Source organism: Tamandua tetradactyla, chromosome 8 (genome assembly GCF_023851605.1).
Source record: "Tamandua tetradactyla isolate mTamTet1 chromosome 8, mTamTet1.pri, whole genome shotgun sequence".
Lineage (NCBI taxonomy): Eukaryota > Metazoa > Chordata > Mammalia > Pilosa > Myrmecophagidae > Tamandua > Tamandua tetradactyla.
In genome coordinates, this window is record NC_135334.1 from 70,457,644 (window position 1) to 70,471,536 (window position 13,893).

General features: G+C 39.0%; 1 pseudogene; it reads left to right on the plus strand.

Moving 5' to 3' along the window:
• The first annotated feature begins 2,054 nt into the window (after window positions 1-2,054).
• Window positions 2,055-2,590, plus strand: LOC143645125 (ADP-ribosylation factor-like protein 5B pseudogene; annotated as a pseudogene).
• Window positions 2,591-13,893: the final 11,303 nt, after the last annotated feature.

Consider the following 13,893-nt stretch of genomic DNA (forward strand, 5'->3'; position numbering starts at 1 on the left):
TCAACCCCTCCATGTGGTGGCAGCCAGTCTCTCCCCAGCCCCCAAGGAGTATGCTGTACCTTCTCCAAGGCCTAAGGCTGCATGACTCTTCCACTGCAACAAGGTGGGAGACTTATCCTCACTCTTCAGGATAAACTCACCCTCTCCATGTATATGGGTGGGTACCCTCTCCTGACCGAGGTTTCTTGGCTTCAGACCCGAGCTTCCATGGCTCTCACTCTGCAAACTCCAATTTGTCCCTTTCATGTCCCCCTTTGTCCAGATTAGCAGTAGCTCTGCTTACACCAACAGTCTCTTCAAGCACTCCAGGACTTCTCCATCATTCTCTTCACAGTTCCTCTGAAATCTTCCCCTTAGTCATCCAAAAAAAACATTCCAGCATATCTGGAATTTGCAAACTACAGTGCACCCCACTCCTGGTACCAAATCTGCTCTAGTTTGCTAGCTGGAATGCAACACACCAGAGATGGATTGGCTTTTAATAAAAGGGGATTTATTTCATTAGTTCTTCAGAGGAAAGGCAGCTAACTTTCAGCTGAGGCTCTTTCTTACATGGGAAGGCACAGGGTGATCTCTGCTGGCCTTCTCTCCAGGCCTCTGGGTTCCAACAACTTTCCCCAGGGTGATTTCTTTCTGCATCTCCAAAGGCCTGGGCTGAACTTTGAGTGCTGAGATGAGGTATGCTGAGCTGCTTGGGCTGTGCTATGTTGACCTCTCTCATTTAAGCACCAGCCAATTAAATCAAACATCATTCATTACAGCAAGCACGGCCTCTTAGCTGACTGCAGATGTAATGAGCAACAGCTGAGGTTCACATACCATTGGCTCATGTCCACAGCAACAAAACTAGGTACTTTCACCTGGCCAAGTTGACAACTGACTCTAACTACCACAATGTTATTTTTCACACAAAAATAAAAATATATATTTCTTCTATCCTCCATTATTTTGTAGCAGCTAGAAGGAAAAAGTGGAATAGTAACCCATAACAAACTCTGAAATCTGTTCTGTAACTACTGTTGAAGTGTAGTTTGAAATTCATTGCTTGTTCTTTCTTTTGTTTATATATATTGCATTTAACAATAAAAAATGTTTAAAAAATCAAGTAGCCATAGACATGAAGATTTATTTCTGAACTCTCTATTTGATTCCATTTGTCTATATGTCAGTCCTGGCACCAGTACCCAGCTGTTTGATTACTATTTTGGTTGCTGTTTTGTAATGTTTTAAAATCAGGCAATGTAAGTCCTCCAAATTTGTTCTTCTTTTTCAAGATGGTTTTGGTTATTCAGGGACTCTTAACTTCCACATAAATTTGATAATTGGTTTTTCCATTTCTGTCAAGAAAGCTGTTGGAATTTTGATTGGGATTGTGTTGAACCTGTAAGTTTGTTTGTATGGAATTGATATCTTAACAAAATGTAGTCTTACCATCCAGGAACATGAAGTATTCTTCCATTTATTTAGATCTTCTTTGATTTCTTTAAGCAGTATTTTGTGGTTTTCCATGTATAAGTCCTTTGCATATTTTGTTAAATTTACTCATAGAAGATGATTGTATAACTATATAGCTTTTATAGTGTCACCATGTGATTGCTGAAAACATTGTGGTTGGTGCACCCTTTATCCCAGGTATGGACAGAGGAGTCCAAAAATAATGACAAAAAAAAAAAGAAAGAATAGGGACGATGAAGGGTAAAAAAAAAAAAAACTGGGTAGAATGCAATACTACTGGTCAATGAGAAGAAAGGGTAAGAGGTACGGGATGTATAGTTTTTTAAATTTCTTTTTCTGGAGTGATGTAAATGTTCTAACAGTGATCATGGTGATGAATACACAATTATGTGATGATATAGTGAGCTGTTGATTGTATATTTAGAATGGACTGTAGGTGTGTGACGATATCTCAATAAAAATATTTTTTAAAAGAATATATAGGTAGTGGGGTCACTACGGTGGCGCTGGGCTCGGCGCGCTGGAGCAAGGGGCTCAGCGGCCAGCACCACAGCTGGGGCCGGGTTGTGGGTGGGTCAGGCTCTAGGCCACGCCTCGGTATGGGAGCACCTTCTGCCCGAGGCTCCGCCGCCCGCGCGGGCTCCCCCGTGACAGGGCTCCTCTTGGCGAAGCTGTGGAGCCTCTGCTGTAACCAAGAACACAAAGTAATCATAGTGGGACTGGATGATGCAGGGAAATCCATCCTTCTTTATCAGTTTTTGATGAAAGAAGTAGTTCATACTTCAACCATAGGAAGCAATGTTGAAGAAATTGTGTGAGGAACGCTCATTTCTGATGTGGGACATTGGTGGCCAGTAGTCCCTGCGGTCCTCGTGGAACACCTGTTACTCAAACACGGAGTTCATCATTCTTGCTGCTGACAGCATTAACAGGGAGCGACTAGATGTTACGAAAGCAGAATTATACAGAATGTTGGCTCACGAGGATTTACGGAAGGCTGCAGTCCTTATCTCCCGCGAATAAGCAGGATAGGAAAGGCTGTATGCCCGCAGCTGAGGTCTCGCAATACCTCGCCCTTAGCTCGGTCACGGACCACTTTCAGTCCTGCCGCGCCCTGCCAGGAGAGGGGTTATGACACGGTCTGGATGGATGCCCTCCCGGATGGGCGTGAGATAACTGTTCTACTCCAAAGAGGCTGCTCTATTTATTCTGTGAACGTGAACATTTTTCCTGGTACTTTAGCTGCTGAGGCAGCAGCATGTTTAATTCATAACAACAGAAACCTCTATGAGCGGCAGTTGACTCAAGTGCAGCTGAACTGGAAACAAAAGATTTTTTCTTAATTTTTTTTTATGTGCTAATCTTCAGTTGGATGAGCATAATGTATAACTGTTTTCAGCAACAAATTCTTCTGACTGCTTATTCTAATTATTCGAAGACTGCCCTGTGAGAAATGTTTGTCATATGTTTAATGTTTTCTGATGTACTGCCATTACCCTAATGACCAGTTTCTTTCATTTATTGATCCCAAGCCTCCACCCCACCCTCATAAATTACTAATTTGACAGAGTCATAGTGGAAATCATCAGATACCACTAGCAAACTTCTCTAGCTCTACATATTTGCTTCCTCCATAAACCACTCATCTTTGGGACAGAACTTATAATGGGGAGGTGGGGGTAGCTGCCTAGAGGAGACACATAAGGAAAACTAAACATCATAAGAATTTGCCTTTAAATGAGTGCTTCCCCCACATTATTGCTAACCATGGTATGATTTTACATTGTTATTAGCATGGAAATTAAGTAGATTATTTATCTGAAAGAATGAGGGTCACTCTTCAGCCTGTGGCTGGGGAAGCTAGAAGGGTCCCTTTATTCACATTTGATCAGAAACAAATTCCAGATTTGATGATGAATCCTGTTGGATAAGTCTCACGCTAAGAATATCACATTATAAAAGGCATACATAATTATAGGACATTATTAAAGCATACACTAAAGTTGAAACGACACTTGGGTTATTATTACTGTTGATTACCAGCAACTTTATTGTCAGCAAAAGCTTCAGCAGTTTCATTTGCAAGGGGCATCATATCTGTAAATAGTATATTTTGGGCAAGAACTAAAACAGAAATATGAAGTTTATTTTATTTTGTAAATTTTGAAAAATATCTGCTGTAATAACATTTCTACCACCAGCAGTGTATCATTTAAAGTACTGTGTGACATTCCTTAAATCTGAGGTTTTAGCTTGATTGCTTGAAATGATTGCCATATTTATAGTTTTGCTTCGTGTTGCAAAATCTTTTGCTGGATTATAAACAACTTTTTAAACTATTACTTCAGAACTCAAAGTTAATACACTGACAGCTTATAAATTTTAAAATATTTTAAAAAGGAAAAAGTCTGAATCTATCGAAAGTTTATTGGCTAGCATTAAAAAGTTTCAAGACAATTTTTTAACTGTCTTTTATACTTAGTTGAAAGGGAAGACAAATATAATAGTTTGAATCCTGCTTATTTCAAATGTTTGAGTTTGTTGTAATGAAGAGTTTAAAATGCACACTTAAAGAATAATACTTCAAAGATGATTGTATAAGGATTCAGCTTTCACAATGTGACTGTGAGATTGTGAAAACCTTGTGTCTGATGCTCCTTTTATCTACCTTATCAACAGATGAGTAAAACATATGGAATAAAGATGAATAATAGGGGGAACAAATATTAAAATAAATTTAGATTGAAATGTTGGTGATCCAAGCAGTGTGGACAACCAAAGCTATAGGCTGAGCCCCCAGTCTTGGGGTTTGTTCATATGAAACTTAACCCCACAAAGGATAGGTCAAGCCTACTTAAAATTAGGCCTAAGAGTCACCCACAAGAGAACCTCTTTTGTTGCTCAGATGTGACATCTCTCTTCAGCCAACACAACAAGCAAACTCATCACCCTCCCTTGTCTACATGGGACATGACTCCCAGGGGTATGGACCTTCCTGGCAATGTGGGACAGAAATCCTAGAATGAGCTGAGACTCAGCATCAAGGAATTGAGAAACCCCTAAAATGAGATGAGACTCAGCATCAAGGGATTGAGAAAAACTTCTCGACCAAAAGAGGGAAGAGTGAAATGAGACAAAATAAAGTGTCAATGGCTGAGAGATTCCAAACAGAGTCGAGAGGTTATCCTGGAGGTTATTCTTACATATTAAATAGATATCACTCGTTAGTCAAGGTGTAATGGATAGGCTGGAGGGAACTGCCTGAAAATGTGGAGCTGTGTTCCAGTAGCCATGTTTCTTGAAGATGATTGTATAATGATACAGCTTTCATAATGTGACTGTGTGACTGTGAAAACCTTGTGTCTGATGCTCCTTTTATCTACCTGTCAACAGATCAGTAGAACATATGGAATAAAAATAAATAGTAGGGGGAACAAATGTTAAAATAAATTAAGTTTGAAAGGCTAGTGATCAATGAAAGGGAGGGGTAAGGGGTATGGTGTGTATAAATTTTTTTCTGTTTTCTTTTTATTTCTTTTTCTGAATAGATGCAAATATTCCAAGAAATGATCATGATGATGAATATGCAACTATGTGATGATATTGTGAATTATTGATTATATATGTAGAACGGAATGATCAAAAGTTATGAAAGTTTGTGTTTGTTTGGTGTTTTTTGGTATTTAAAAATTTTTTTTAATTAATTAATAAACTTGAAATTAAAAACAAATTAAAAAAAGAATAGTACTTCATTTTACAGTGTTTTTTTTTTTAATTTGGGTCAAAAGTAAGAGTGAGTATTCATAAGAATATCAGAGAAACTGTTGAAAGTCATGTTCTGGTGCACATTTTAGTTCGTCCTCCAGAACAACTACTAAATAACCAGAAATAGAACAGAACAGCTCCTGGGGCCACATCAGTGACCTGACACACAGCGTCCCCCAGTCTGGACCAGCTGGACTGGCTGCAGCGGCCGGCACCCCTCCCCCACAGGCTGCTTCCCAGAGGGGAAAGGAAAGGACTTTACCAGCAGCAGGAACTGAGAAAAATCAAATGCCAATTGTGGAATTAATTAACAAATTCTGACAACTAAAAATAGGCCCCCAGCTTAGTTGAACCTGGTCAAAGCAGAGGTTGCTCATTTTTGCCCCGGTGCCAAGGGAGCAGGGCTGACGGAAAAAGGGGGAGAAAAAAAGAAGGAAACAGAGGTTTGTGGCTGTGTTTCTACAAAGGTTGATTGCCTTTGGATATAGCGGCAGGACGACTTCTCAGGCTGCAACTGCCCCAGGCATAGGCAGAAGTGAGCTCTATTGGGGGCTTGTCTGGAGACTGTGCCTTCCCCAAGGGAGGGGTGAAGCCCAACTCAGGTGGAATCCCTCCCTCAAGGAATTCAGACACCAGGGCTTGGTAATTTGAAGCCATTAAAACCAGCCTACAACCTCTTCTCTGTCTCCACCACGCCCCCAGCAGGGAGAGTCCGCCAAAGTTAAAGGTACCACATCATCTTACGCTGGTGGGACCTGCAGGCAGACAGGCACTGCATACTGGGCAGGATAAGAAAAACAGAGTCCAGAGACTTCACAGGAAAGTCTTTCAACCTACTGGGTCTCACCCCCAGGGAAAACCGACACAGGTGACTCTATCCTCCTGATAGGAGGACAACTTGGTCTGGGAAAATCTGCCTGGGATCTATAATATCTAAGTAGACCCGCCTAAGTGTGTGTGTGTGTGGGGGGGGGGAACACACCACACAAGCAGGGCAAGAAACAAGAAAACAAGAACTGAAAAATTCTCCTCTGTTAAACAAAACTTAAGCTAGAGGTCCAGATAAAACTGAACTGAATGTCAAAGAACAGATAGACAACAAATTCAGCCAGCAAAAAAAACCTAGGTAAAAGAAGTGAAAGCAATCTCCAGAATAAACTAGTTAAATGCCTAGACACCAGCAAAAAAATAACAAATCACATTAAGAAAATTGAAGATATGGCCCAGTCAAAGGAACAAACCAACAATTCAAATGACATACAGGAGCTGAACCAATTAATTCAGATTATACGAATAGACATGGAAAACCTCATCAAAAACAAAATCAATGAATTGAGGAAGGATATGAAAAAGGCAAGGAATGAACAAAAAGAAGAACTCAAAGGTCTGAAAAAACAAATCACAGAACTTATGGGAATGAAAGGCAAAGTAGAAGAGATGAAAAAAAACAATGGAAACCTACAACGGTAGATTTCGAGAGACAGAACATAGGATTAGTGAACTGGAGAACAGAACATCTGAAATCCAGCAAGAAAAAGAAAATATAGGGAAAAAATGGAAAAATATCAGCAGGGACTCAGGAAATTGAAAGACAATATGAAGCACACAAATACACGTGCTGTGGGGGTGTCCCAGAAGGAGAAGAGAAGGGAAAAAGAGGAGAAAAACTAATGGAGGAAATTATCACTGAAAATTTCCCAACTCTTATGAAAGACTTAAAATTACAGATCCAAGAAGTGCAGTGTACCCCAAAGAGAATAGATCCAAATAGACATACTCCAAGACATTTACTAATCAGAATGTCAGAGGTCAAAGAGAAAGAGAGAATCTTGAAAGCAGCAAGAGAAAAGCAACCCATCACATACAAGGGAAACCCAATAAGACTATGCATAGATTTCTCAGCAGAAACCATGGAGGTGAGAAGACAGTGGGATGATATATTTAAATTATTAAAAGAGAAAGTCATGTTCTAATTTTTACATTTTATTCATAAATTGATTTAAATTTTGCATTCTTTTCAAGTGTACCTGATTTCACATGTTTAGTCTAATTTAATGTGGTAATTATTTTTAAAATTTGGTATTAATTAAAAAAATATTAAAAGAAAGAAATACAAACATTCCTAATATATGCTCACTCCGTTCTACATATATGATCAGTAATTCACAATATCATCACATAGTTGCATATTCATCATTATGATCATTTCTTAGAACATTTGCATCAATTCAGAAAAAGAAATAAAAAGACAACAGAAAAATAAAATGCAAACAGAAAAAAAATTTACATACCATACCCATTACCCCTCCCTTTCATTGATCACTAGCATTTCAAACTAAATTTACTTTAACATTTGTTCCCCCTATTATTTATTTTTATTCCATATGTTCTACTCGTTTGTTGACAAGGTAAATAAAAGGAGCATCAGGCACAAGGTTTGCACAATCACACAGTCACATTGTGAAAGCCTTATCATTATACAATCATCATCAAGAAACATGGCTACTGGAAAACAGCTTTACATTTTCAGGCAGTTCCCTCCAGCCTCTCCATTACATCTTGGATAACAAGGTGATATCTACTTAATGGGTAAGAATAACCTTCAGGAGAACCTCTTGACTCTGTTTGGAATCTCTCAGCCATTGACACTTTGTCTCATTTCACTCTTCTGCCTTTTGGTGGAGAAGGTTTTCTCAATCCCTTGATGCTGTGTCTCAGCTCATTCTAGAGTTTTTCTCAATCCCTTGGTGCTGAATCTCTGTTCATTCTGGGATTTCTGTCCCACGTTGCCAGGAAGGTCCACACCCCTGGGAGTCATGTCCCATGTAGACAGGGGGAGGGTGGTGAGTTTGCTTGTTGTGTTGGCTGGAGAGAGAGGCCACATATGAGTAATAAAAGAGGTTCTCTTGGGGGTGACTCTTAGACCTAATTTTAAGTAGGCTTGACCTATCCCTTGTGGGGTTAAGATTCATATGAACAAAACCCAAGATTGTGAACTCAGGACTATTGCTTTGGTTGTCTGCACTGCTTGTGAGAATATCAAGAATTCAACTTGGGGAGGTTGAATTTTCCCCTGTTCTCACCATTCCCCGAAGGAGAATTTGCAAATACTTTTCCACTAACTGATCAAATCACTCTGGGATTCATTGGGGCAGCACTCTGGACAAACCAACAAAATCTCATGTCCTACCCAAGGTTCCATGTATTTATGTTGTTCAACCAACTATCTGCATAAGTTGTATTAGGAGATGCACTAGTCAAAATATAAATTTTGTACCAAATAAACATTTTTTACTTTAGTCTCACAAATAAATTGAAAATTTAAAGTATTAATTACTCATCTATTTTTAGCACCCTGCAGTAATGAAATTCCTTTGTTCTTCCTCATACAAAAACGTTTTTTAAATTTGTACATTTAGTCACTATCATTATACACTCTAGGCATTCCTAGATTATACCATCTCAATCTTTATCATCTTTCTTTCTGATTTCATTTATGCCACAGCCCTCCTCCTTCTATCATTCTCACATTCAGCTTCATTCTACATTTTAACATGATTGTATTACAGTTAGGTAGTATTGTGCTGTCCATTTCTGAGTTTTTATATTCAGTCCTGTTGCACAATCTGTATCCCTTCAGCTCCAATTACCCAATATCTTACCATATTTCTATCTCCTGATGGTCTCTGTTACCAATGAAATATTCCAAGTTTATTCACGAATGTCAGTTCATATCAGTGAGACCATACAGTATTTGTTCTTTTGTTTTTGGCTTATCACACTCAACATAATGTCCTTAAGGTCCATCCATGTTGTTACATACTTCATAACTTTATTCTATCTTACAGCTGCATAATATTTCATCGTAGGTATATGCCACAGTTTGTTTAGCCATCCGTCTGTTGATGGACATTTTGGCTGTTTCCATCTCTTGGTAATTGTAAATAATGCTGTTATAAATATTGGTGTGAAGATGCCTGTTTGTGTCCTTGCCCTCATTTCCTTTGAGTAGAGACAGCATATAGATGGGTCCTGTTTTTTAATTCATTCTGCCAGTCTATGTCTTTTGATTGGGGAGTTTAATCCATTAACATTTAGTACCTGTGCAGTACTTTTTTCTACTATTTTGCCTTCTGGATTTTATATGTCATATCTAATTTTCCTGCTTTTTACCTTTACTCACAGTCTTCCTTTCTACACTCTTCTCCACATCTCTCTCTTCTGTCTTTTCATATCTGTCTCTAGTGCTCACTTTAGTATTACTTGCAGAGCTGGTCTCTTGGTCACATATTCTCTCAGTGATTTTTTGTCTGAAAATGTTTTAATTTCTCCCTCATTTTTGAAGGACAGTTTTGCTGGGTATAGAATTCTTGGTTGGCAGTTTTTCTCTTTTAGTAATTTAAATATATCATCCCACTGTCTTCTCGCTTCCATGGTTTCTGCTGAGAAATCTATGCATAGTCTTATTGGGTTTCCCTTGTATGTGATGGGTTGCTTTTCTCTTGCTGCTTTCAAGATTCTCTCTTTCTCTTTGACCTCTGACATTCTGATTAGTAAATGTCTTGGAGTATGTCTATTTGGATCTATTCTCTTTGGGGTACACTGCACTTCTTGGATCTGTAATTTTAAGTCTTTCATAAGAGTTGGGAAATTTTCAGTGATAATTTCCTCCATTAGTTTTTCTCCTCTTTTTCCCTCTCTTCTCCTTCTGGGACACCCACAACACGTATATTTGTGTGCTTCATATTGTCTTTCAATTTCCTGAGTCCCTGCTGATATTTTTCCATTTTTTCCCTATATTTTCTTTTTCTTGCCGGATTTCAGATGTTTCATTCTCCAGTTCACTAATCTTATCTTCTGCCTCTCAAAATCTACCGTTGTAGGTTTCCATTTTTTTTCATCTCTTCTACTTTGCCTTTCATTCCCATAAGTTCTGTGATTTGTTTTTTCAGACCTTTGAGTTCTTCTTTTTGTTCATTCCTTGCCTTTTTCATATCCTTCCTCAATTTATTGATTTTGTTTTTGATGAGGTTTTCCATGTCTATTTGTATAATCTGAATTAATTGGTTCAGCTCCTGTATCTCTTTTGAATTGTTGGTTTGTTCCTTTGATTGGGCAATATCTTCAATTTCGCTGGTGTGATTTGTTATTTTTTTTGCTGGTGTCTAGGCATTTAATTACCTTAACTAGTTTATTTTGGACATTGCTTTCACTTCTTTTATCCAGGGTTTTCTTGATGGATGAATTTCTTGTCTATCTGTTCTTTGACATTCTGTTCAGCTTATTCTGGACTTCTGGCTTAGGTTTTGTTTAACAGAGGAGAATTTTTCAGTTCTTGTTTCTTGCCCTGCTTGTATGGTGCCTTTTCCCTCCCACCCTTAGGAGGGTCTGCTTATGTATTATAGATCCCTGCCAGATTTTCCCAGGCCAAACTGGCCTACTATCAGGAGGAAAAAGTCACCTGCATCGGTTTTCCCTGGGGGTGAGACTCAGCAGGTTGAAAGACTTTCCTGTGAAGTCTCTGGACTCTGTTTTTCTTATCCTGCCAAGTATGTGGTGCTTGTCTGCCTGTAGGTCCTACCAGCATAAGATGATGTGGTGCCTTTAACTTTGGCAGACTCTCCCTGCTGGGGGCATGGTGGAGACAGAGGAGAGGTTGTAGGCTGGTTTTAATGGCTTCAGATTACCAAGCCCTGGTGTCTGAATTCCTTGAGGGAGGGATTCCACCTGAGTTGGGCTTCACCCCTCCCTTGGGGAAGGCACAGTCTCCAGACAAGCCCTCAAATGAGCTTGTTTCTGCCTATGCCTGAGGAAGCTGCAGCCTGAGAAACCCTGCCGCTAAATCCAAAGGCAGTCAAATCTTTATAGAAACCTAGCCACAAAAACCTCTGCTTCCTTTTTTTTTTTCTTTTTCCATCAGCCCTGCCCCCTTGGCACCTGGGCAAAAATGAGCAACCTCCACTTTGACCAGATTCACCTGAGCTGGGGGCCTATGTTTAGTAGTCAGAATTTGTTAATTAATTCCACAGTTGGTGTTTGGTTGGGCTCAGCCCCTGCTGCTGACAAAGTCTCTTTCCTTTCCCTTCTGGGAAGCAGCCTGTTGGGGAGGGGCACCAGCCACCGCAGCTCAGGGAACTCACGGTTCTGGGGAGGCTCACAGCCGGTCCAGTTGGTCCAGACTGGGGTGTGCTGTGTGTCTGTCACTGACGTGACCCCAGGAGCTGTTCTGTACTGTTTCTGGTTATTTAGTAGTTGTTCTGGAGGGCAAACTAAAACGCACACATTGCTAAGCCACCATCTTGGCCCTGAACCCCTTCTCCTTCTTGCCTCCATGGCTTCTGATGAGAAATAAGCACTCAATCTTATTGGCACTCTCTTGAATATAATATATTGCTTTTTTATTGCAGCTTTCACAATTCTCTCTTTGTGTGGCATTCAACAGTTTGAGTATTACATGTTTAGATGTAGTTCCCATCATGTCTATCCTGCTTGGGGTTATTGGGCCTCTTGAGTGTGCATATTCATGTCTTTCATTAACTTTGGAAGGTTTCCTGCCATTATTTCTTTGAACATTTTTTGTGCCCCTTTCTGTCTTTATTCTCCCTCTGGGACTCCCATAATGAATATAATGGTCCACTGGACAGTGTTCCATAGGTCTTTTAGGCTCTGTTCCCTTTTTAAAATTCTTTTTCCTTTATGTTCCTCAGTCTGAATCATTCCAAAGTCTTATCTTCAAGTTCACTGGTTCTTTATTCTGCCAACTCTAATCTATTGTTGAAACCCTCTAGTGAATTTTTTATTTCAGTTATTTTGGTCTTCAACTCCAGCGTTTCTGTTTGGTTCCTTTTTAAAATTTCTATTTCTCTATCAAGACTCTAATATTGCCCATTTATCATTTTCATGACACCCTTCGGTTCTTTCTCTGTGTTTTTTTTTTTTAGCTCTTTGAGCATAATGAGGACCAATTTCTTATAAGAATTTGTCTGGTATATCCAAAGCATCTTGTTCATGGTTTCTTCTATTTTATCTTATTCCTTTGGAACTGCCATTGTTTTCTATTTTTGTGTATAGTTTGTAATCTGTTGTGGCACATTGTATACTTTATTATTTTAATGTGGTAACTCTGGGATTTAATCCCTTAGCTGTCTGCTCCTTACATTTGTATTCATCTAATGATGTGACAGGAATTTCTTTGAGAGCCAGAAACTAAAAAACAAAAACAAAAACAAGCAAATGCAAAAAAAGTAAAACAAAAACAAAAACCTTTGACAGATTTTGCAAATTTTCTCTGTGTTGGCTGGTGCTTAGCCATCCTACCAAAAGATCAGTCCAATGTGAAAGTGTTGGGTCCCATTGATCTTTTCTGAGCCTGAATCTTGTCCCAGGAAAGCACTCACATGTGTAATAATTCCCCTATTTACTACAGGAATCCAAATGCCTGTCTTCTCTCCATGACAGGTTCATTCCCTCCCCAACTCCTAGGTACTTTACTATATATCCTGAAGCCGATAATCATTTGTTCCAGGCCACTTTCATTTAATTGTTTCTTACACTGTTTTGGCTGTAAGTAAGCTGCTTCTGCTTGCAGGCAAATTTTGAGAGGATGAGCCAGAAACAAGTGTCTTGCTTCAATCCTTCAGGCTCCCACCTCATGGATTGGTACCAGGAACCCCAATGTGCACACAGGAGTTACTTTGCTCCCTGAACTGGACTGAGGACTCATAATGAGAGAGCAGGCTGACATCACACTGTGTTGGGGAGGATGTGAATCTCTGAAGACAGAAGAAGACAGAGGCTAGGGTGGTTCCAGATATTGGAAGTAAATGGTAGTCCCAGAGAGAGGAGATCCAGAGGACAGAATCCACAGGGTCTATGTGCACATTTGGCATGAGTCAGTGGCTGGTCCCTGATTCATACAGGTCTGGATCAGACTCAGAGGAGCTTGCACCTAAGAACTGAACTGAGATGGAAGCTGATGCCTATATCACAAACAAAACAGAATTTTCAGTTTGAGTCTAACCAGGTTAATTATTTGCTAAAGTAAAAACATCAACATTCTGCAGAGGAATAAAATACAATCCAGTCTTTGAAATATAAATTCACAATGTCTAATGTATAATCCAAAATTACTTGATATACTAAGATCCAGGAAAATATAACATATTATTAAGGGAAAAGACAATCAACAAAGGTCAACCCTTAGATTATTCATATATTGAAATTAGTAGTAAAGGGCTTTAAAGAAGTTACATTAATTATGTTCAATGAGGTAAAAGAAAATATGCTCATAATAAATGAAAAGATAGGAAATCTCAGCAGGAAAATATAAAATATAGGAATGTAAATAAAATATCTGAAATTGAAAAAAAATACTGGCTGAGATTAATAAAACAATGAAGATGACAGAGGAAAAATCGGTGAACTTGAAGATAACTCAATAGAAATTATCCAATATGAAGCAGAATGAGAAAAATATTGAAAAATGAGCAGAGATTTAGGGACCTGTGATACAGTATCAAAATATCTAACATAAGTGTACCTGGAGTCTTGGAAACAGGGACAGAATTGAGCAGGAAAAAAAGTATGAGGCCAGATTAGCCCTAACATCAAAAACTGATAGACACTACAAAGAAATTTACAGACAAATATACAGACACAAAAATCCTTAACAAA